Source organism: Polyodon spathula, chromosome 11 (assembly GCF_017654505.1).
Source record: "Polyodon spathula isolate WHYD16114869_AA chromosome 11, ASM1765450v1, whole genome shotgun sequence".
Classification (NCBI taxonomy): Eukaryota; Metazoa; Chordata; class Actinopteri; order Acipenseriformes; family Polyodontidae; genus Polyodon; species Polyodon spathula.
In genome coordinates, this window is record NC_054544.1 from 44,646,383 (window position 1) to 44,667,809 (window position 21,427).

The 21,427-nt window shown below is 39.4% G+C and overlaps 1 long non-coding RNA gene across 1 annotated transcript; it reads right to left on the reverse strand.

Annotated features, from left to right (window-relative positions):
* Window positions 1–10,586: 10,586 nt before the first annotated feature.
* Window positions 10,587–15,436, reverse strand: LOC121323351. The gene is made up of 2 exons (XR_005951137.1): window positions 15,356–15,436; window positions 10,587–12,034 (listed from the first exon to the last, which is right to left on the reverse strand). It is a non-coding gene; the product is annotated as an uncharacterized LOC121323351 (long non-coding RNA).
* Between the last annotated feature and the right edge of the window lie 5,991 nt (window positions 15,437–21,427).

The following is a 21,427-nucleotide window of genomic DNA, read 5'->3' on the forward strand; positions in this document are numbered from 1 at the left end:
GGCCGACTACTCGGCGGGCTGTTTATAAAAACAATACAAAACAGTTGCACGCGCTGCCATGGTGACTGTTATTTTACTCTCTCAATTATTGTTGTGTATATGTGTTTTTCTTTACTGCCTTGCAGTTTGAAAAGAAAAAGTAGTAGCAGAGTGATTCCTGTACTGGGACCCAGCTCTGTAGGATCTATGCACTGCCACGTGGTGTGACTGCATGCGGTCCAGGACCATCGCCACTCTGCACCATAGTGCAGCTCCGTGCGCTCCCCTGTACTGCTCTCCTGATTGTCTACCGCAGTCACTCGAGCTATGCGCTACCCCAGGTTGTGTTGATTTCACGCTTCTATGTCAATAACTCTGTGTCCCCGATTCTTCGGTGCACCAGTAGTGTATTCTACCTCACTCAGTGCCCTCGGTGCGTCTGCACCCTTGGTGCCTGAGTGCTTCAATACAGCTCGTATGGTGGCGTGCGCGGTTATCACACTGGACTGAAAGAACCTGTACGTTCCTATGGGTCCAGCGCACAGGAAGTATCTCCACTCCACCTACTCCTTGCTGATTGTCTACTCGCATGAATCACCTCGCTCCCTTCGAGCTATGCGCTACCCCAGGTTGTGTTGATTTCAGGCGCACCTAGGACGTAGCTCCCTCCAGTGTACGGATGAACAGAAACCGAGCAGAGCGTCGTCGGAGTCCACCATTGAAGCAAGGTGCGCCGAAACCCTCGGGGCACTACTTGACTTGGACCACTAAGAACCCATTCCCGATGGAGACTGGTGTGAATGACACTATCCACTCTGACCCAGCCGCTTCGTGGAAGAGAGGTGCGGAATATAGCAACGCATACCTGAAGACGACAGAGTAGCAGCTCTCCAGCACCAACTCTCCCTGTCAATGGATCGAGGGTGCCCCTTGTCTTGTGCCGCAGGGATATCAGCATCGGGCTGGGCTTACTGCACATGCGCCCGCTGGGCACACATGAAACCTGCTGTCCCTTCGGGCGACAGCATGTCTTGCTTGCTTGGTGGAATCGCTGGTGGAGGGCTACCTCCTCTGCACCAGGGAGTACTGACTACCTACGGCCTCCGGGATCGGGTGCATACCGGGTCTCGCGAGGAAATGAGCAAGGGCGGAACGGTAAGAGGATTGAAAGAGTTGTTTCATCTCAACGCACAGACCACACCTTCGATCACCGGGGGTCCACCTGGTCCTCTTAGACCAAGAGTTGGGACACGGTCGATAACTTACCGGAAAAGTAGTGCTCTGTGGGTGGGCCCTATCCTAATGTACGAATTGGGTTGGTTTATGTCGTCAATCGTACAGGGTGTTATATTGTTTTGGGTTTTGTAGTTTTGTGTTTTCCATTTTATTTGTTTCGTCTTTATTTTTTGATACTGTGACACGTTGTCGGAGTCGGGACGGTGTGAGACTAATCACCTATCTGGTGGAGACTTTTGGAATGAGGTATGTCTGACTATGTAAGACACTAATTGGAGTACTTCCTACCTGTGGTGCAGAACAGACATGTGCTGATCTTCATGGACAATACATCAGTGGTGGCGTATGTCAACCAACAGGGTGGCCTTCGGTCCCTGGGGTTGCACCGCCTAGCCTTCAGGCTCCTGATTTGTCACTCTGTGTCCCCGATTCTTCGGTGCACCAGTAGTGTATTCTACCTCACTCAGTGCCCTCGGTGCGTCTGCACCCTTGGTGCCTGAGTGCTTCAATACATGGCTGAGCCATATGGTGGCTCACCAGGCTGTTAGCCCGGTTATCACACTGGACTGGAAGAACCTGTTCCACGTTCCTATGGGTCCAGCGCACAGGAAGTATCTCCACTCCACCTTACAGGGGAGTTTCCTTGCAGTGATTCAGCCTCTTCTTACCCTCGCACATTTCAAAGTGCATGAATGCCAACCTCGCTCCCTTGCGGCGACAAGTGCTCAGGGTGAACTAAAGAACAGCCTCTGAACTCAAAGCACCTGGTTGTACTGAGGATGGAAATGTAGCACTCTGTGGTTGCTAGTGGTGCAATTGGCAACCTTCATTTCTTAATTACCACAGATGATGCAAAAATCGATGCATCAACATTTTATTTTTAAAAATCAAGAACAAACATTTTTATCTGTAGATCCAATAACTAAAAACACTGCTGATGTTGAGTACCTAACGTGCCAGCACTAATATAAGCACATAACTACATTATCAATGTTTTAATGCAAATATAGGTAATATATATGTAGTATATAAAACAAGATGTAATTGAAGCTCTGGAAATTTAAGGACGGATGATCAATAATCGATGCATTGATTAATTGTTGCCTCTCTAGTGCTCACGCTACTGAAATGTACCTGGGCTAGGCTTAAGGGGCACAAAGCGAATAAACTAAAACAAATATAAGCTATAAAGAGGCAGGAAGCATGTCCACCTGTAGCGAAAACTACCTGTAGAGGAACCCCAAGTGGCTCACCTGATGAAAGAACAGTGTGTACAGCTCTTGCCAAAGTGTTGCATCACCTAGAATTTTAGGATTGACACAATACAAAAAATAAAAAATAAAAAAAACTATATGAACATAATTTAGATCTTTTATTTAACATCAGTAAACTACAAAATGATATTGCAAAAGTCTACCGGAAGTGATAATAGTAGCACAGAATTTCATGTTAGATTTCGTCCTAGCTGTATAAAGTCACCGGTCTTCTCTGGGGATTCCAGAGGAAGTGTACCACTGGCTCTGGTACTCGCATGGATTAGGGAGGCAAAACCAGCAGAGGCTGTTCCTCCTCATCGTACTACCATGGACCCTGCTGGCCAGGCACCTGGTGAGTTTGAGTGGACACCAGCAAGGCTGGCCTTTGTCTTCCAGAGGCTGGTAGCTCGCTGACATCCGCTCTCTTGTTCCTGGGTGTAGAGAGGCATTTTTGCTGTTGTGGAGAATTACTGCGATGTAGGTCATGTAAACAAAAAGCCAACTGTGGTGGTTTCTGATGATTCAGAGTGCACAGAAGATTTAAGTACAAAAGAGTGCAATAAACAGCCACTCAGGAATAATATTGCAGTGTAAAATTGAACCTTTTTGTGGTAGCTTTTAAACCGAATGATACAAAACAGCTTTGTAACACCCCAGTTACGTGCTAGTAGAAGTACATTGACTACAGTGTAGTGTAACAGCATTCTATTCCCAAGGAAGCAACATTACTAAGAAATTAATCTTCTAGAATGTCAGATGAATGTTCTGTGAACAGCATTGTCAGTATTAGAGATACCTTCATTTTATCTTCATAAGTTTCCTTTACAAGGGTGTTTAAGTCTCAATATTACAGCTTTTTAATGGTTTATAAGTGGGCAAACAGGGAAGGCTGCAAATCACCCAAAAACTGGAGGTTCTATAGCTCTGTGGGCCGATTTTCTGACCCATAGCAACACAGTCTTGGGAGATAGGCACTCTGTGTACATTTGTTACCAGCTAATGGTGGTTTCAGTGGGGTTAATTATAAAAGAGGTCAAGAGCATTCTTTCTCAATGATATAACTCTCAGTGGTGTCACACAGTGTTTCGTTTATTCCTTCTCCTGTTGTGATCTCTCTGTAATACACACTGCCATGCAAGATGTCTTGTGAAGAAGTAAACTGGAAATACACTCCTGAAGGAACTTTTTAAAAGAAGGGTGGAGAAAAACTACTCGAACTGCATACAGCACCAAGATTGCTACTTCAAGGGTTTCTCATGTTTCTGAACAGATGTAGACACTAAAATTACATGGAAAATAGCCTTTTTAAATTAAGGGAAATAGGCAGTCAAAAGGTGGGTACAAATTGTGTTCTTGTTCTGAAGAAGCTAAACATGTCGTAAATGAAAGGGGGTTTTAATGAAAGACTATTCATGTTGAGACAGGTGTTGTATCTGGGGAAGGTTATGCTTTGGCTCTGTAGCATGTAATGGTCAAATCTGAGTGATGAGCCGATCTTCATTTCTAGTGTTCTTTTAATTAATTAAAGTAGACATTTAAAACAGCATTCTTTGAATAAGGTTTTGAATACAGGGCTCAACAATTCAAAAACTAATATTGAAGAAAAAAAAAAAGACATCAGTATGAAGGAGAGAAAGAGGCTAGAAGCTTGGTTTGCAGCCCCAATTTAAAAGCAATACAAAGGCTTTGCCATCACTCCTGTGGAGCGAGATTCCACATCCTGTAAAGCTACAGGGATATAGGCTTGCCTGCCCAGGGCTAATGGTGTTTACATCCAGATTTCCGCCTGGCAGCTTGATTGCACTCCAGGGGAAGGAGGCGCTGGAGTTTGTTTTGATGGTAATTAGGGTTTACAGGAAATTCTATTTAATATTTGAAAAGCTAATAAGTAGATCGTTGGCATGTATAAATTATACATTCAAAGAGGTGTGGTTTACTTAAGTCAACACTGATAGCTAATTGTACCTCCAGCAGTTGTACAGTATACCAGAGAAAAACCCTGACACTGCCTCTGAGGATACAGGATCCTGTAACACCTGCAGACCTGTGGGAGCCAGTTAAAGCTGTACAACAAATACTTGCATTATGAAGAGCCAAACTTAATGCAGACTGATTCTGGTGGGACATTTGTTCTTCTATTTACCATTAGCAATCCCTTGTAAGAGTTTACCACTGTGTTTTGGCATATTTTTAAATGCTTTACCATTCTTTACCATTACCTATGCCTTGCAATGCCTTTGCTATTCTTTTACTATGGTAAACTTTGGGCCTCATGCACCAAACACTGGTAATCAGTTTACCACGCAGTAAACCCGTTACTGGGTGCTTTGTACACCTGCTATATTCACTAACCAGCGGCAAATGACTTTACACACTAAATAAATCGCGTGGAAGAAGACACCGTATGAGATTATTACATAATCATTTCCTTTATTCCGATTCAAAACGTGTTGCTTTCTCAATGCAAGATGCGTTGTAGGAATAGAGAGTGCTATATAAAAATCCCATGATGTACCGTATTTTTTCCATTATGACGTACTGTCGAAAACGGCCAAGATACAATTATTTTGGCTCTGAAAATATTAGCATTTTTGTCATAGAAAAGACAATAGTGAATACTGCACAAATTGTGACTGGCCTGTGTAGCACATTGAAATCGCCGGATAAGCAGCTGGAAGGTTAAAGTTTCATAAAAGAAAAAAAAAAAAAGAAATAAACCACACGCTTGCAATCCCTTTAAAAGAAACACATTTATGTTTATCCAACGTTTCGGTACCGGAGTACCTTCAAAATTAAGCAGAGGGGGATAAAGGTGAACAAGTAAATATTTCTTTTCAGTTAATTATTTTCCGTTTCTCCGCTTTGACCGTTTCAAAGTAAGACATTCCCGGGGCGCCTCCCCTCATCCTACGGAGACCCACTAAAGATACAGATGGTGCCGGCTGGTCGACTGTAAATTTACAGTATAATCGTAAATCTCGAAAAACTACTCACTTCTAAATCTTTTGTAGTCATTTTTGTATTACTTTATATAAGTACATGTTAATTTGGATTCATATGTTGTTTTTTTCTGACTTTATGTGAACGAAAAGACACAAATTCGCCTGTTTTTTCATTGGAAATAGTGATATTTTGAAATATCACTGTCCTGGTCACAAAAGCAAAGTTTGTGGGGAATAATAGCCATTTTCTATACTTTTGAGGCATAAGCAATTAGGAAATAACACTTACTACCCAGGAACAAAAATTGTTACATAGTGTTGTTGCTGCGTTTACAGTCGTCGTCCCCAAAGTCTGATATGATGGGATGATATATACTTAATGCATAATGATGCCTTTAACTCACAGTCTTTGCCTATACCCAGCAAACCAGACAAACTCAAAAAGAAATATCAAAAATTTTAAAGGCAACATGTTTTTTAATTTTTTTTTTTTTTTAAAAATATATATATATATATATATATATATATATATATATATATATATATATATATATATATATATATATATATATATATATATATAATGTCAAATCGCGTAATTACTTCAAATTACTATTGTTTTTTTTTTTTTTTACTAAGCTTTATGTCTTCTGCATAAAAACAGTTGTTTTCCCTTCCCGCTGGTATTTACTGTTTGTTGCTTGTACATGCAGCTGTGACCACCCACTGACTGCCCTGCCCTGAACAGTGGTCTGCGGTGACCGCAGACGAACATGCAAGGGAGCGGCCCTTCGGTTAATAGAGCGGCCACGCCTTCCTTTTTGCACGCAGTATGGAGTCCCCTTACCGTTTAGTGCATGAGGCCCTTTGAGCTTGAATTGCTGTTTTTCCCCTTGTTTCTGAGTTGTTCCAGGTTCTCTTGCTCCCATATTGAATGCTAAATGCTGAGACTAAATAGCCTTTCCCATTAAATCAAGTTACACTGTGACCTTTCACGGACTCGCTTTGTAGATATAGGTGGGGGCTAGCAGAGTTGGAAAGTCCCTGTGCCACATGATTTGAATGGAATGAGGAAGGCTGTTTACTTCTGACACTTATTCCAGTCAAGCTCAAAGCCAGGTAAAGACAGAACTTGCATTATCAACTCAAATTAAAGTTACATTTTAAGCTACTGATTGTCGGTACCGATTGTTTGCTTAACATGGAGAATCACACTAAAGTGCACAAATGATTAGCCTCTTCAATCTATTACTATCCAGTGGTAATGTGTTTTCAGTGTTTTGGGGGGACACTTTGATATAAGTCTGTAAGTGTGTGTTTGGTTCCCCCTCCATTGTGGAGCTGTATAAAAATGTCCAAATCAATCAAGTCTCAAGCTTTCAGAGAAAGTGTGTGTGTGCTGCAAGCTTATAATAACACACTTTTTAGTCTGGTAAAAATGTTTCAACAAATATAAAATGTATGTATTCCAGAGTATATATTACTTTGCGCTGAAAACAGTATTTCCCTCACAGTCAGTTTTTACAGCCTGCTGGTGTCAGTGGATTATGTATATGCTCGCTGCTATAGTTTTATTAAAGCAGTTAGTTCTGACATCTGGATTTGGTGCAGTGCTCTGCCACCTCCCCCACGCTGGAACGAGGAATGGGATGGATATTAAACAACCACCCCAGGGTACAAAACATTCTGTAGCCTTTTCCTGATGAATAATGTAGTATCAAAAAAGGCTGGAGCAGGGATTGTAATGAAATCCACATTTCTATCCAGGGTGCTGCAGACGGTAATGAAAGGCGTTGGTCTGACGGTTGGAGCAGGGGGCTGGTATTAAATATGACCTAGTAATCCGAGCAAAAGGGTTACAGTGCGGACAGAAGTGGTCAGAACTGAGGACTAGGAGGCAGTGTGGTCTTGTGATTAGAGCTGCGGGACTGGGAGGTAGTATGGCCTAGCTGTATTAGTTAAGGGAATGGAAGGCAGTGTAGCCTAGGGGTTAGAGAGCAGGGACTGTGTGGCAGCGTAGCCTAGTTGTGATAGCTGAGGCACTGGGAGGCATTGTGAACTAGTAGTTTAAGACTTTTGCTGAATACAACTGAATACAAGCCTTGAAGTCAATACCTTAAATACGGGAAATGTATCCTTAAGTGTTATACTACAGTAGCTCTCAAAAGTATTCACCCCTCAATTATTTTCTGTTTTGCATTTGTAATTAATTTAGAACAATTTGTAAATTTTATTTTTCACTTTGACATTATGGACTTTTTTGTGTTGATCAGTGGCAAAAATCCATTTTGATTCCATGTTGTAACACAATAAAATGTAGAAAAGTACAGGGGGGGGGGGGGGGGGGGGGGGGTGTGTGAATACTTTTGAGGGGTAAAATACTACTTGTCCCTCAACTTTATTTAAAAAACTTGGCAGAACTTGAAATCTTTTATAGGATTTACTCACTGTAACTGAAAACTTTGGGCCAATTTAGCCCTAAATTGTGTTATAACATTTTTTACTTCTTGACATATATAAAAAATGCAGGCAAAAATATGATTTTTTTCAGACAAGCCAGTGCTCAACAAACAACTCCTTCTCGGTCTATGATAACTCCAACCACCACCTAACATTCAGAAGAGTGAAAAACCTTGATCACACAACAGTTAAGAGATTTTCTGAGTTGCATAATCTATTATACATGCTGTCTATGACCCTTTCATTAACTTTAAATACACTTAAAATAATTGTCAGCTCATTATTTTAATAACCCAAGAGAAGGTAATTATGTATTATTTTCCAGACTATTAATAATAATGTCTCTGCATCATTGTTATCATTTTATACAGCATCCCTGCTCCTCCATCTCTCCACTCACTAATGAACTTGCCAGTACATCAACAGCTAATAAGGCATCACTATACCCCAGGATAACTTAGTGTTAGTTTATATTTACTTTTAATGGTACAGGGAAGCACAGAATCTTTCAAGTTAAGTTCAGTTTGTGTGTAAACACAATGTTAATATCCAGAATTGAACAAAATATAGACATACTTGCTTAAACGCTATCGATAAGGTGTGTGACAGGCAGCCAGGCTGTGATGAGTCTGCAAGATGTTTAAATTGTTCTAGAGGGATATGTGACCATTCCAAAATGATCACCTAATTTCTGTGAAGTTATATTGGGTGGAAATCTGCAATGAAGCCATTTTTTATATTATCCCTCCTGAAACATCAGAAATCTGTACAGTCTTATAAGCAAACGTCCAACAGGGAGATGCACCTGGTACATATTACAGGATCGACGTCATTAACACAGATGGGTGTGTTACGTATGACGGGTGTTTATTTATTTTTTGCCCAGCTCCTTTAGGTCTGAGTTTGTTGTAAGAGAAGTAGTTAACAAATAGCTGCCCCATGATCAGGCTGCTCTGACAGGGTGAAGCTGAAGTGGGCCTTGTTTAACAATAAATGTGTGAGGAACGGCCTTGGCTTTTCCATTTACTCCCTCGGTCACATTCAATAGACCCACATTTGACTACACTTAGACCCCGTTCACACTTACTGAGCCGGCCTTGAGCCGCCACAAAATTTCCGTTCACAGTTGAGGTTTTAGGGTGCCTAAGTGCGTTCACATATGTGGCTGAAAAGGAAGCCTAAATTGTGGCGAAGTACTTGTCGGGAATGTAAACAGTGACAAACACTGCATTCCCGGAAGTCAACATAAAGAGATTGAGCAGGGAAATTTGCAAAAGTAAATATCTATTTTTTGCAACACTGTTGGTGCTGTACTTATTGCATAAGACAAGATAAAGGCGTGTGTTGACAGTGCAGTTGGTTACTATGGAAAGAAGCGATCGTGTTGGATCATGCGTAAATGCATCAAACAAGGACGTGTACATTACATTAGTCACAATACAGATTATCATACGTCGTACGCATTATTTATCAATATTGAGATTTACAATCTTAGCTACAATCTGAAATGTGTGTGTGTGTGTGTGTGTGTATGTGTATATATATATATATATATATATATATATATATATATATATATTATATATATATCGTTCAAATAATATTTCTTATCGTTCATATTATTTAAATAAGCTAAGTTTTATTATTTTAAAGAAAGCTATACGATGAAGAAATACTATTCATGACTGACCCATCATCGTCAAAAGTGCTGGTGTATTCAGTGCATTTCCCATTGCTATTTTCCAGGCTGGAGATCGCCGTCAGTCCCACAGAATCCAAGATCTGTGGTGGGTTTCTCTCTGGCCTGCTGTTCAGTATTTCCGAGAGTTCTCTGAAAACCTTGCAGGTTTTTCTCTGAACTCCACTCAAAAGGGCGTATCTGATAGCCCCTTGCACCAGAGAGATCACACGGACATAAAGGAGATAGCTGCTTTTGCATTCATCACTGACATTTGCAGAGCTTTTTGAGATGTTATAGTAATAAAATATTTACTTGGATCGCATTATTGAGGAGTTTGGTGATAAAACGAGTAATCAGGAGAGGATTTATCAGTATCTATAAAGAGGTATGTGAAAAATACAGCAAACAAGGGGTGGGGCTTGGCTGAAGATGCAGGACTGTCCTTTTGCAATTCAATATCTTGTAAACCTATTTTAAAAAAAATATTTAAAACAGAGCATATAAAATTAACAACGCGTGTGAAAATAAATTGGACCCGACACGCCTGACAAGCGCTGAATAAATTGAACACTAAGGGTTAATTTCTGCATCGTCCCAGCTGCTACCTCTTAAAACCGACGCCGTTTGATCTACCTAGTAGGGGAGTGGTTTCAGCTACTTCACCGCACTGACGTGTTAAGGCCGGCTCAGGGCCTGCGTTGGGTTCACACATACAGACAGGCCAGCCCTGAGGCGGCATTGTTACTTTAGGACGCATCAAAAAGCTGGTCTAAATTTCACCTGGCCCAGGGCTGCCTTTTCATTTTTTTAGCGTTCACAAGTGAGATAAGGTGGCCCTGGGCCGGCCTAAACTGCAAGTGTGAACGGGGTCTTAGTGCCTTGGTTGGTACACCTTTAAAGGGGATCTAGCTAATAATTCCAACAAATCCTCTGAAATGGGTGGTTTTAAAAGAATAACATTTTATAGTATACATGAATTTTTAGATAGAAAATGACACCAGGATACCAGGTACAATGCAAGAATACCTGAAATTAAGGCACTTAATCTTTTTTTATTAACACACTTTTGCTATACAAGCTTTCAAAATATCTACATCTACAGGTAAGATTTATTACGTTATTAGCTATACCCCTTTAAAAAGACTCTTAAAATCAACCTGAGTGGATTAGTTTTAACTTTGCAACATTTTTTCTTTTTAAAATTACAGGATTCCTAATACACAATTACAATACATGAACCTGTATTAAGTCACACCAACAGACTGTAAATGGAAAAGGGAGGTTTTTATAACAAGATGCAATATTTAAATCCAGTACAAAGAAATACTGAAAAAAAAAAAAAAAAAAACACCTTAAAAGATGAACTCTGAACAGTTTCAAACTTCAAGATGCCAAAGAAAGCCAATCCTACTATTAAAACTACCGATATACCACAGGGCAGACCTACATAGACCCAGATGGTATAGAAAGCAAAAGGAACTCAAGTGTAGGAGTATTTTCTATGCTGATACTTTACATTTCATTAACCCACACACTGGCACCCCTCAAATACAAGAAAATACAGATACCATATACAATGCAAAACAAATTAGGGAGGGAGGGGGGTTTAGATGTAACCCTGGATCATAAAGGTCTGATTTCACAGACCCAGATTAGCACTAGTGTTGAACTATATAATATTTAGGTAAAGTAGTCCAAGATGAATGCTAATCGGGGTATGTGAAACTTGCCTGAAGCGTTTTACTTCATTATTACAGATCTAAACTTCTAGTACTATCTGGTACCATTAGTAACTACAATACAAGTTAACAAAACAATTAAAATATGGATATAAACATCTTGGCTTTTTCCCTGCCAGCATGCCCTACGATACTTAAGGAAACAAAATAGGAAAATATATGATATTCAGAGATTTGAAATAAACCCCGATTCATGTCTGGGACACTATATATATTTAAAAAAAAAATAAAATAAAATCAAACAACCCTAACCCTAAAAGAAATTGCCTTGGATATGAAGACTTTACCCAGATATTCTACAAATAAAGGAACATAAAAATGTATATTACGTAGGTAGCATCTCATATGCTAAACCTAAAAAATAATATAAATTACATTAAATGTGGCAAATCCACTGAAATTGTTACTGTACACCAAATCAAAACGGAAACACCTGCCATAACACTGTCAATATGCTGTAGGACCACCTTGATTTAATAAGGGTGACTGTGTTGTGTTCTGTACTATATAAAAGCTGTATATCTATATTTCAAGAGAGTTTTAGCCACATTTGACAGGTGCCGATAGGAAGCAAATGATCACTGTTCAATTGGCAGGTGATTCTGCATCCATCCAACACAAATTAGCATTAAGAGGTTAGCTTTTAGAAATGGTCACTTACCTGTCCAAAACAATCTAAGCATGATGCAGACTTGCCAAGTCAAATTAGTCCCATTCACACTGCTTATGGTGTCCCTACATCTGCTTTTTAAAAAAACATCAACCTAGTAAATGGCAGTGAACAACATATTAACAATGTTATGGTTGGTGTTTAATCACTGGATTTAAACCATTGGCTAATAAGGTAACATTCTTTTGACATACAATAGTCAAAACCATATTAAGTATAACTAATAAACACTCAATATTGTTAATATTTAGAAATTCTAACAGAAACTTAATAAATTCAATGACAAACATTTTGACCAGAGGTCTTTTTCAATGTCGCCAATGTCTTTCTAAAGACCACTAGTCGAAACGTTTGTCACTGAATTATGTTTTTTTCAGTCTTTCTAAAATCTCTATCAGCCACTATTAATAGAATCCAAAATGAAAATGTGAGACAACTAATAATATTTTGCCCACATAACATATCAATTCATACAGGCAATTGTATTTTCTAACATACCCTGCTTTGCCCTCTACATGGCATTTGTATTTTGTTGTTGATGTTTGACAGTGAACATAATTACAATTTTAGTTTTTAATTTTTTTTTTTCATATTTATTTATTTAAACAGGATCGAACCCTTGAGACATACATCTCATTTGCAAGGGGTCCTGGCAATTACAATGCCAGATTAACAATTCACTAAATTATTAGATAAAAACAAAGTTGAATAATTACCCTTTAGGACTAATTCAACTGTCTATCACAAAACAATTTAATTAACAACTAGCATTTTTATAATACAAACTAAAAATATAGTAATAAGTTTTCCTTATAGAAAAAGTGGTGCAAATGTTCTGTGCAGATGCTTAGTAATTCAAGCCCTTTTGCAACTTAAAAAAAAAAACCCATAAAATTACTGCCAAAATAAAAAAAAAAAAACCCTTATAACTAGGGGCAGGAGTTTTATTCATCACTACTGTACTGATCTTCAAAGAAACAAACCTCTTGTCTTTTGTTAGGAGAATCAGGCTCTTCATCTGAGAAAGCATACTGCGATGTTCTTTTGAATCCAGGCTCAGTGATGAATCCCATTTGCTCAAAGCAGTACAGGCTGACCGCCGACCCGGGGTCAAACATGTCAGGCTCAGGCCCCTCAACGGAGATCCTGGTGAGATACTCCAGTATGTTGATGGACAATTTGCATCTTCCGTTGGCTTTTAGCCTGGTCACTGCTGCGAATCCCCACTCCAGCACCACACTGGACACAGGGAAGCAGTGGAGAATGTAGATCACATGGTAAAGATTTGGAAAGCGGCTCTGCTGGCTGGTGAGAAGGTTCTGCCACAGTTGCTGGCTGGAAACCTGGGATAGGTTCTCCTTACGAAACTGCTTGAACTGCACCCACTCCTCTGGCAGCTTGGTTCTGTCCACATGGTTGAGGGAGAGCAGCTTCTCAAAGTGGCCGGTGAAGATCTGGAGCTCAGAGGTCCCATAGTCTTCCAGTTCCTCCTGGGCTTCTGGCCATAAGTCCACTTCCAAGATTTTCAAGCACTGGATGGGCTCCATGTGGTGCAGGCTGCCAAATCGCTGCAGGATGCAGTCCGACACTGCCGCTACGTAAGAGGGAAGCTTCTCCTTGAAGGCCCGGGCCTCCTCAAGGTCAGCCTGGAGTCGTGTCCCACCGAAGAAGACCGACCGGGGGTCTGTCTCTGTGTGCTTCAAGACTTCACTGAGGGCCCCACGCAGAATGCCATTGTTCATACGGCCCAAGGTGACGTAGAATTTCTGCAAAAGAGCTGCGGTGTCGAGAAGGTCTACGTTACTATTCTGTAGAGACCGGGAGAGTTTGGCGAGTGGCTCAAGCATCTCCGACATGAACAGTAGATGGAGGATGAACTTCAAGCTCCGCAGTGTCTGCAAACACTCCTGGAAGATGCTCTTCTCCTTAGGGAGGACAGTCTGGGCTAACATATTGGCCAGGTTGCACACAACAGCAGGATAGGCTTGTAAGAGTGCCTTGATGGCCCCCTGTTTGTGCTGCACCCAACGGGTTCCTTCAGCCTGGTGGGACTTGATGTCCCCTTCTTGCATGATCTGGGACAAGCTCTTGAGCTCTGGCATGCGGCCGGGACAAGTCTGATACAGCCTGGCTAGTAGGAGGCACATTTCTGTGACATCATCAAAGCTGGTGCCCTGGAACATCTCCTTAATGGATAGCTCTAGGCGGTGGCTGATGCAGTTCATGTGGATGAGGTAAGGCATCTCGTTCTGCAAGAGAGTGGCGACCCCAGCCTTGACGGTGACGCTGTCGGCCAGGTAGCCCACCAACTTCCTCTCAATGTCGATGCCTTCTTCCAAGAAAGCATTAAGCACGGTTCGTTTCAGGCAGTCAGCATGCACATGCTCGACCTCACGGAAACCAAAGAAGCGAACGCACGGCAAGCCAGTGTGATCAACATATAGGACGTAGATCATGCCTTTTTCTGTAGCTCCAGTTTCCGCAGAGCCGTCAACGAGCACTGAGAAATAGGGTGACTCCTGGATGGCGTGAATCAACTCCACTTTGGTGGACCTGCCTATGTACTCCAGAAACTCCTTACATTTCTGCTCAGTGAGAGGCATCTGCCCCAGGTCCACCCCATGTCGGACCTCCAGCTTGGCAATCTGTGAGAACTTAGCCAGCGGCAGCTCCAGTTTGGCGACAGTGTAGGCTACATCGAAGAGCCGAGTGAGGTGCTCCTGTTCGATGGACTGGGCCAGTGCCGAAGGCAAGTTAGGGACATTTCCACTGAGTTTCTCAAGGGCAGCGGCCTTCTGGTGCATCTCGCTCTGAAAATGCTTTTTGACATTGTCCTTTTTCAAAGAAGCGCCCTCAATCCCATTGACAAATGCTGGGCTGAAGTTGCGCAGGTCCTTGATCTTTGCCTTGTGTTTGTTGCATAGGCCACATTGGATCCTGACCACATAGCAGCCATCCACCCCAACCTCATATTGCAACCAGTCCTGGGCAGGGTTCAGCTCCACCTGCCACCTCTTCACCGTCTCCACTCGCAGAGACATACTGTTGCACAAGCCTCCTGTGCTCAAGACAGCTTTTCTTGCTCTTTTCACAGTTATTTAGGACCCTACTTCACAGCTCCATAACAGTCTCTGTATGAATTAATGAATATACTACTGTGCAAGCTTACAATCTCACAGTGCCAGTCCTGCAGGGGGTTGATGGAAGTTTCTCCACTATATAGCTTGTAGTCAATTAAAAAAATAAAAAAATAAATAAATCAACAATAAATAAATAAATAAATAAATAAAAACAAAGCTTTTTTCAGAGCAGCTTTGCAATGGGCTGGGTTACAAATTAATTGAATCCCTGTTCATAGCAAAACATTTGCTTGCAATATCATACAGTCTTACCCTTAATCGATATTGCAAGTCGACAACGTTTCTTTATGTGGTGTCTCTCCAGGCTGGATAATGGCCGACGTTGCTTTAAATAGGAATGGACGCATTTACAAACTTTTAACAAAGGAATATTTCCGTACCTGCAACGTCACTTCCCAAGCGTGGAAAAGCAGACTCTAATGCGCCTTAGTCAAATGTAGGTACAGTCGAATTTAGCAGCCTCTGTTTTTCACTGTAATTTTTTCTCACAGTCAGCCACTCAGCTGATGTCGGTTTGTTATTTTATTACCGTTGTTTGACAGGTGCCATCGTTTTTTTTTTTTTTTTTTTATTATTTTGTTTGTTTGTTTTGTTTTATTGTCTGGCACATCTATGGGCAAGCCTACTGAGGTCCTTAATGGACCCGAGGAAGTGTCGACAGTGAGAGTGTGTTTGGAAAGATTTGAAAGTGGGGAGTTCAAGTGTTGTGGTTGAAATTGTAGGTACTACATTCTATTACCAATAATAAGGGCAGTTGATTAATGTAATTGATTTATAAATAAACTGACTATATAGGTCTCAAAATATACACGAGTAAAGCAGTTCTTTGAGCTTGGGCGGAGCACAAGACCTGGATCTGTACTACTTTTGTGACTACTCGGTCGGTGTTTCGTTTTCTGCTTTATTGTGTTTGTGTGTGTGTGTGATTACACCGTGTAACAATTTTATTTATTTATTTATTTATTTTGTTCCTGGGTAGTAAGTGTTATTTCCTAATTGCTTATGCCTTAAAAGTATAGAAAATGGCTATTATTACCCACAAACTTTGCTATTGTGACCAGGACAGGTATATTTCAAAATATCACTATTTCCAGTGAGAAAACGGGCGCTTTTGTGTCTTTTCGTTCACATAAAGTAAGAAAAAAACAACATATAAATCCAAAGATTCACGATTAAATCTCGAAAAACTACTCACTACTTCTAAATCTTTTGTAGTCGTTTTTATATTACTTTAGTGTAAATACATGTTAATTTGGATTCATATGTTGTTTTTTTCTGACTTTATGTGAACGAAAAGACACAAAAGGGCCCGTTTTCCCATTGGAAATAGGGATATTTTGACATATACCTGTCCTGGTCACAAAAGCAAAGTTTGTGGGTAATAATAGCCATTTTCTATACTTTTGAGGCATAAGCAATTAGGAAATAACACTTACTACCCAGGAACAAAAATTGTGTTGTATCACAAATTATATATATATTATATATATATATATAATATATATATATATATATATTAATATATATATATATAATTTATGTAAAATATTTTTAAAAAACAAAGTATAACGATAACGTTGTCAGTGTTTCTCTCTTTATATTTTGACTAGTTAAATCAAGCTAACGCTATTGTTGACACCAACACTCTTTACATTGATTGTACTGTAACTAAATGGCACAGTCTGTCGTGTCAGTAAAAAATGTTTTTATTTCATTTCTTTGGAAACCTTTGAACAAATTAGTAAGATTAATACACACATTATACATTATAAGATAAGTGTAATATGTAGTATTCTACTTTCTAAATATATTATCTAAATCATATATATATATATATATATATATATATATATATATATATATATATATATATATAATAATATAATATACAGCTCTGGAAAAAATTAAGAGACCACTGCAAAATTATCAGTTTCTCTGGTTTTACTATTTATAGGTATGTGTTTGGGTAAAATGAACATTTTTGTTTTATTCTATAAACTACTGACAACATTTCTCCCAAATTCCAAATAAAAATATTGTCATTTAGAGCATTTATTTGCAGAAAATGACAACTGGTCAAAATAACAAAAAAGATGCAGTGTTGTCAGACCTCGAATAATGCAAAGAAAATAAGTTCATATTCATTTTTAAACAACACAATACTAATGTTTTAACTTAGGAAGAGTTCAGAAATCAATATTTGGTGGAATAACCCTGATTTTCAAGCACAGCTTTCATGCGTCTTGGCATGCTCTCCACCAGTCTTTCACATTGATGTTGGGTGACTTTATGCCACTCCTGGTGCAAAAATTCAAGCAGCTCGGCTTTGTTTGATGGCTAGTGACCATCCATCTTCCTCTTGATCACATTCCAGAGGTTTTCAATGGGGTTCAGGTCTGGAGATTGGGCTGGCCATGACAGGGTCTTGATCTGGTGGTCCTCCATCCACACCTTGATTGACCTGGCTGTGTGGCATGGAGCATTGTCCTGCTGGAAAAACCAATCCTCAGAGTTGGGGAACATTGTCAGAGCAGAAGGAAGCAAGTTTTCTTCCAGGACAACCTTGTACTTGGCTTGATTCATGCGCCCTTCACAAAGACAAAGCTGCCCGATTCCAGCCTTGCTGAAGCACCCCCAGATGAGTCCAATTTTCAGATTTGCCCAACACCTGGTCATCTAATGGTTAGACGGAGACCTGGAGAGGCCTACAAGCCACAGTGTCTCGCACCCACTGTGAAATGTGGTGGAGGATCGGTGATGATCTGGGGGTGCTTCAGCAAGGCTGGAATTGGGCAGCTTTGGCATGAATCAAGCCAAGTACAAGGTTGTCCTGGAAGAAAACTTGCTTTTCCAGAGCTGTGTGTGTGTGTGTGTGTGTGTGTGTGTGTGTATATATATATATATATATATATATATATATATATATATATATATATATATATATATATATATATATATGAGTGTGAATTGCCGAAAATAAAACGTCCCAATTTTTCTCTGGAAATTTGTAATCCTAAACTACATGGACAATGGGAGAAACCAAAGCTCTGGTAGAAATGTCGTCAAGCACCAAAATCCAAGCCGAACTGGACAAAACTCACAAAAATAGTCAAATATATTCAGTATTTTCTCAAATTATTTAGTTTGATGCCGACAGCAGGAGAACCACGCATACTTGCGTAAACTGCATTATTCTCCTAGGCATTCAGTAAATGTATTCATTAAATTAGTAAAATGCTCCCCCAGTGCTTTCTTCCACAGAATCTAAAACATGCTATTAAAAACTGGAGCAATACATCAACAGCAGCCATCATTCAATATGCCTTGCAGGATATATTAAACCTCCAGTTCACATTATATAAATTAAACAAGTGCACTTAAAAACACACTGTGAACACAAATGAACTCGGTCCTGGAAAAAATGAAAAAGCACCACAATAAATGAACTTTAGCTTGCATCGAAACAAACTCAGTCCTTTTGCTCACAGATAAGTGAACATCAGGCAAATTAATACATTGTTTCAAACTAAGCAAACCAGACATCAAGTGGAATACATTTGATATGCTGCATAGTGTATAAAGTGGATAGTAAATTACTCAATGGCACTGTATTGTAATTCATGTTATATAGCCTATGACATGCTATTAAACATAACAAAGTGTTCAACTTTAGAACTAAGCTGTATTATATATACTATTGAAGAGATGACATCTATACACAGGATGTCATCTCTTAACGGTGGTTGGTTTTTTATATGTGATTTATAATAAGGTATCTATTAATATTATGTTAAGTAATACCCAAATGGCTTGCATGCAAACACTTTTTTTATAGTGATCAATTACAATGGAACTCAGTAAGGACATTCTTTTGCACAAGAATCTTGCAATATATGGAGGCAATGCTCTGTCTGTAAGTCACACTTACATTTCTACATCCATCAGGATAACTGCTTATACTATTGTGATAAAACATGGTGAGGGCATTGATTAAAAAAGTTATTGTGAGTATTGCAATCTGGAAATACTTTTTTTTTTTAATGTTCAATGGCATTGTTCACTTGTCTTTACCTAAAGTCATACTTGAATTTTACATTTATCTAAAGAAACACTTACCAAATTGTAATAAAATTTGGTAACAACATTAATTTCTGTATGGGCTGTCAATGCTTGGTATGTGGCAGGGTTAAAACACCACCACAAATAAACTTCTTGTTTTTGCTTCAGGTACACATACACTTGTGTTGGTTTGTTGCCTGTTGAATTCCTGATAACCATCCTCTCAAAAGGTGGATGGGTCATTTTGCCCATTTAACCTCAACTGTATATCTTGGTTGTCATTTTAGCTTGTGGACCAAGTTCCTGTAGGAAAGTCCTTAAAACAAGGTTTTAAAATTATGGTAATGTTATTTGTCTAGGTCATCTTCCACATGGAGAAAACAAAAACAGGTCAGAGGTCTTCAAAATCCTCAAACTCATCCTGAGGATCCGCACGAGTCCAACAGCTCTTTTTTCATGCACACATCTATCCTGAAATTCTTTTCTCCATCATTTGTGATTTATGTATCATCATCAACTGCCGAGAGGAAACCCCTGCCTCGAATGTGTCCCACTTGAGCAAAAACGCCTATCACACAAGTGCAGCAATAAGCTAAAAGTTATCCATTTAATACCAATGCAGACTGATTGGGTGGTAAATGTGTGCTTCATTTGACTCACAAAAATAGTCATCTATAATGGGAACTGGAATGAATGTGTCTCATAGCATCTGTGTTTACTTTTATTGCTGAATGTTTACCATTACTAACTGTAATACTGCCCAGACATGGGTGTCAGATGACATTTCAATATACCTCACCTTGATAGCAGAATTACAATGGGGAAAGGGAATTCTTCCATATAGAATTTATTAATTCCCAGTTTTTGAATAGGGCTCAGAATAGGTCCCAAGATTTCCAGGTAAGCCCACAAATGCCAGCAGTTTCTCTACTGTTTTCTTTTTTTTTTTTTTTTTTTTTTTTGCATCTTAAGTCTAACACTGATTATTTGGAGGGTGGCAGTTTAATAAGATATTGACTGCCCAATGGGTTTCTTTATTTTGGTGTCAATTACCAGAGGAAGGTATGTTAATAGTATTTTTTTTTTTTTTTTTTTTTTACTTGCCTGTTGCAGATTCTTACTCCCCCAAGAGGGGTTTCATTGTTCGTAAGTGGGAATCCATTTGAAAAATTGGCCTTCCCTTTATAGAAACACGCTTCTAATGTGCGAAGGTAGATTGTATTAAGGTGTCCACTCAAGCAATACTTTGTTCATTTGAGACTTCAAATGAAATCCCAGGCAGGCTTATTCATTCAGGGAAACACCAGAATGGAATATATTCAGCTGTTAACCTTCATGCTGCCCATCTGCCTTTCACTAAAACTATTTCTTAGGAAGATTGCTACATGCTGCATTGTACTGAATGAATCAGTCACACATTTATTTTGCAACCTTTTTTTGTAATGTCCAATGACCCTATTTTCTTAATTAGCATAACAGCATTCTCACAGATAATTGTTTTGTTGTTGAGCTTTTTTTCTACAGCATTATTATGACTGAGATTAAGCCCATTTTTCCAGTTTCCATAAGAAACTGTGGGGCCAAATCTGTGACAAGAAATGGATGGGAACAGTCGTCCATCTCCCTTGTAGCGTTGTGGCAGAAAGTAAAATTAACATTTGCAAAACAAAAAGATCAGGTAGGCGAGTTCAGAATATTTGTCTGCAGACTTCAGCATACAAACTTGCTTCTGACAGACTGCTTTTAAAATGTTATCAACAGCACAACAGCAATGGACTTGTGGATGCTTATTAGAGTCAAATTAATTTCCCCAAATTAATTAACAGAATACTCTGAATGTGGTAGTATAATTTTAATAAATAGTCAGGTGAATGAAAAAAAAAACAACAATATTTAGCCCACAGTTTGTTACTGTAAATGGGCTGCCCCTCACATGACTGATTCATTTATTTCGCAAATTGTCCTTAAAAAGTACCCTGACTGCCTAAGATATTTCTACACTGTATTGACAGTGTTTTGGCAGATGATCCACGCTTATCATAATGGTTGAGATCCCCAAAAAACTACTTGATTTCAGTTGTTAAACTGTTACTGACAATCCATTTTACGTTAGCACTGGATGAATTTGTGAGAAGGGGGTTATAATAAATATCCTGCTGCAAAAGGTGAAGATAACCCCCCCCCAAGCACATCTACAGTCGTAGTAGTAATCCCCAATTTAAATGCATTGGATACATAGCTAGTTACAAATGGCCATTCAAGGTT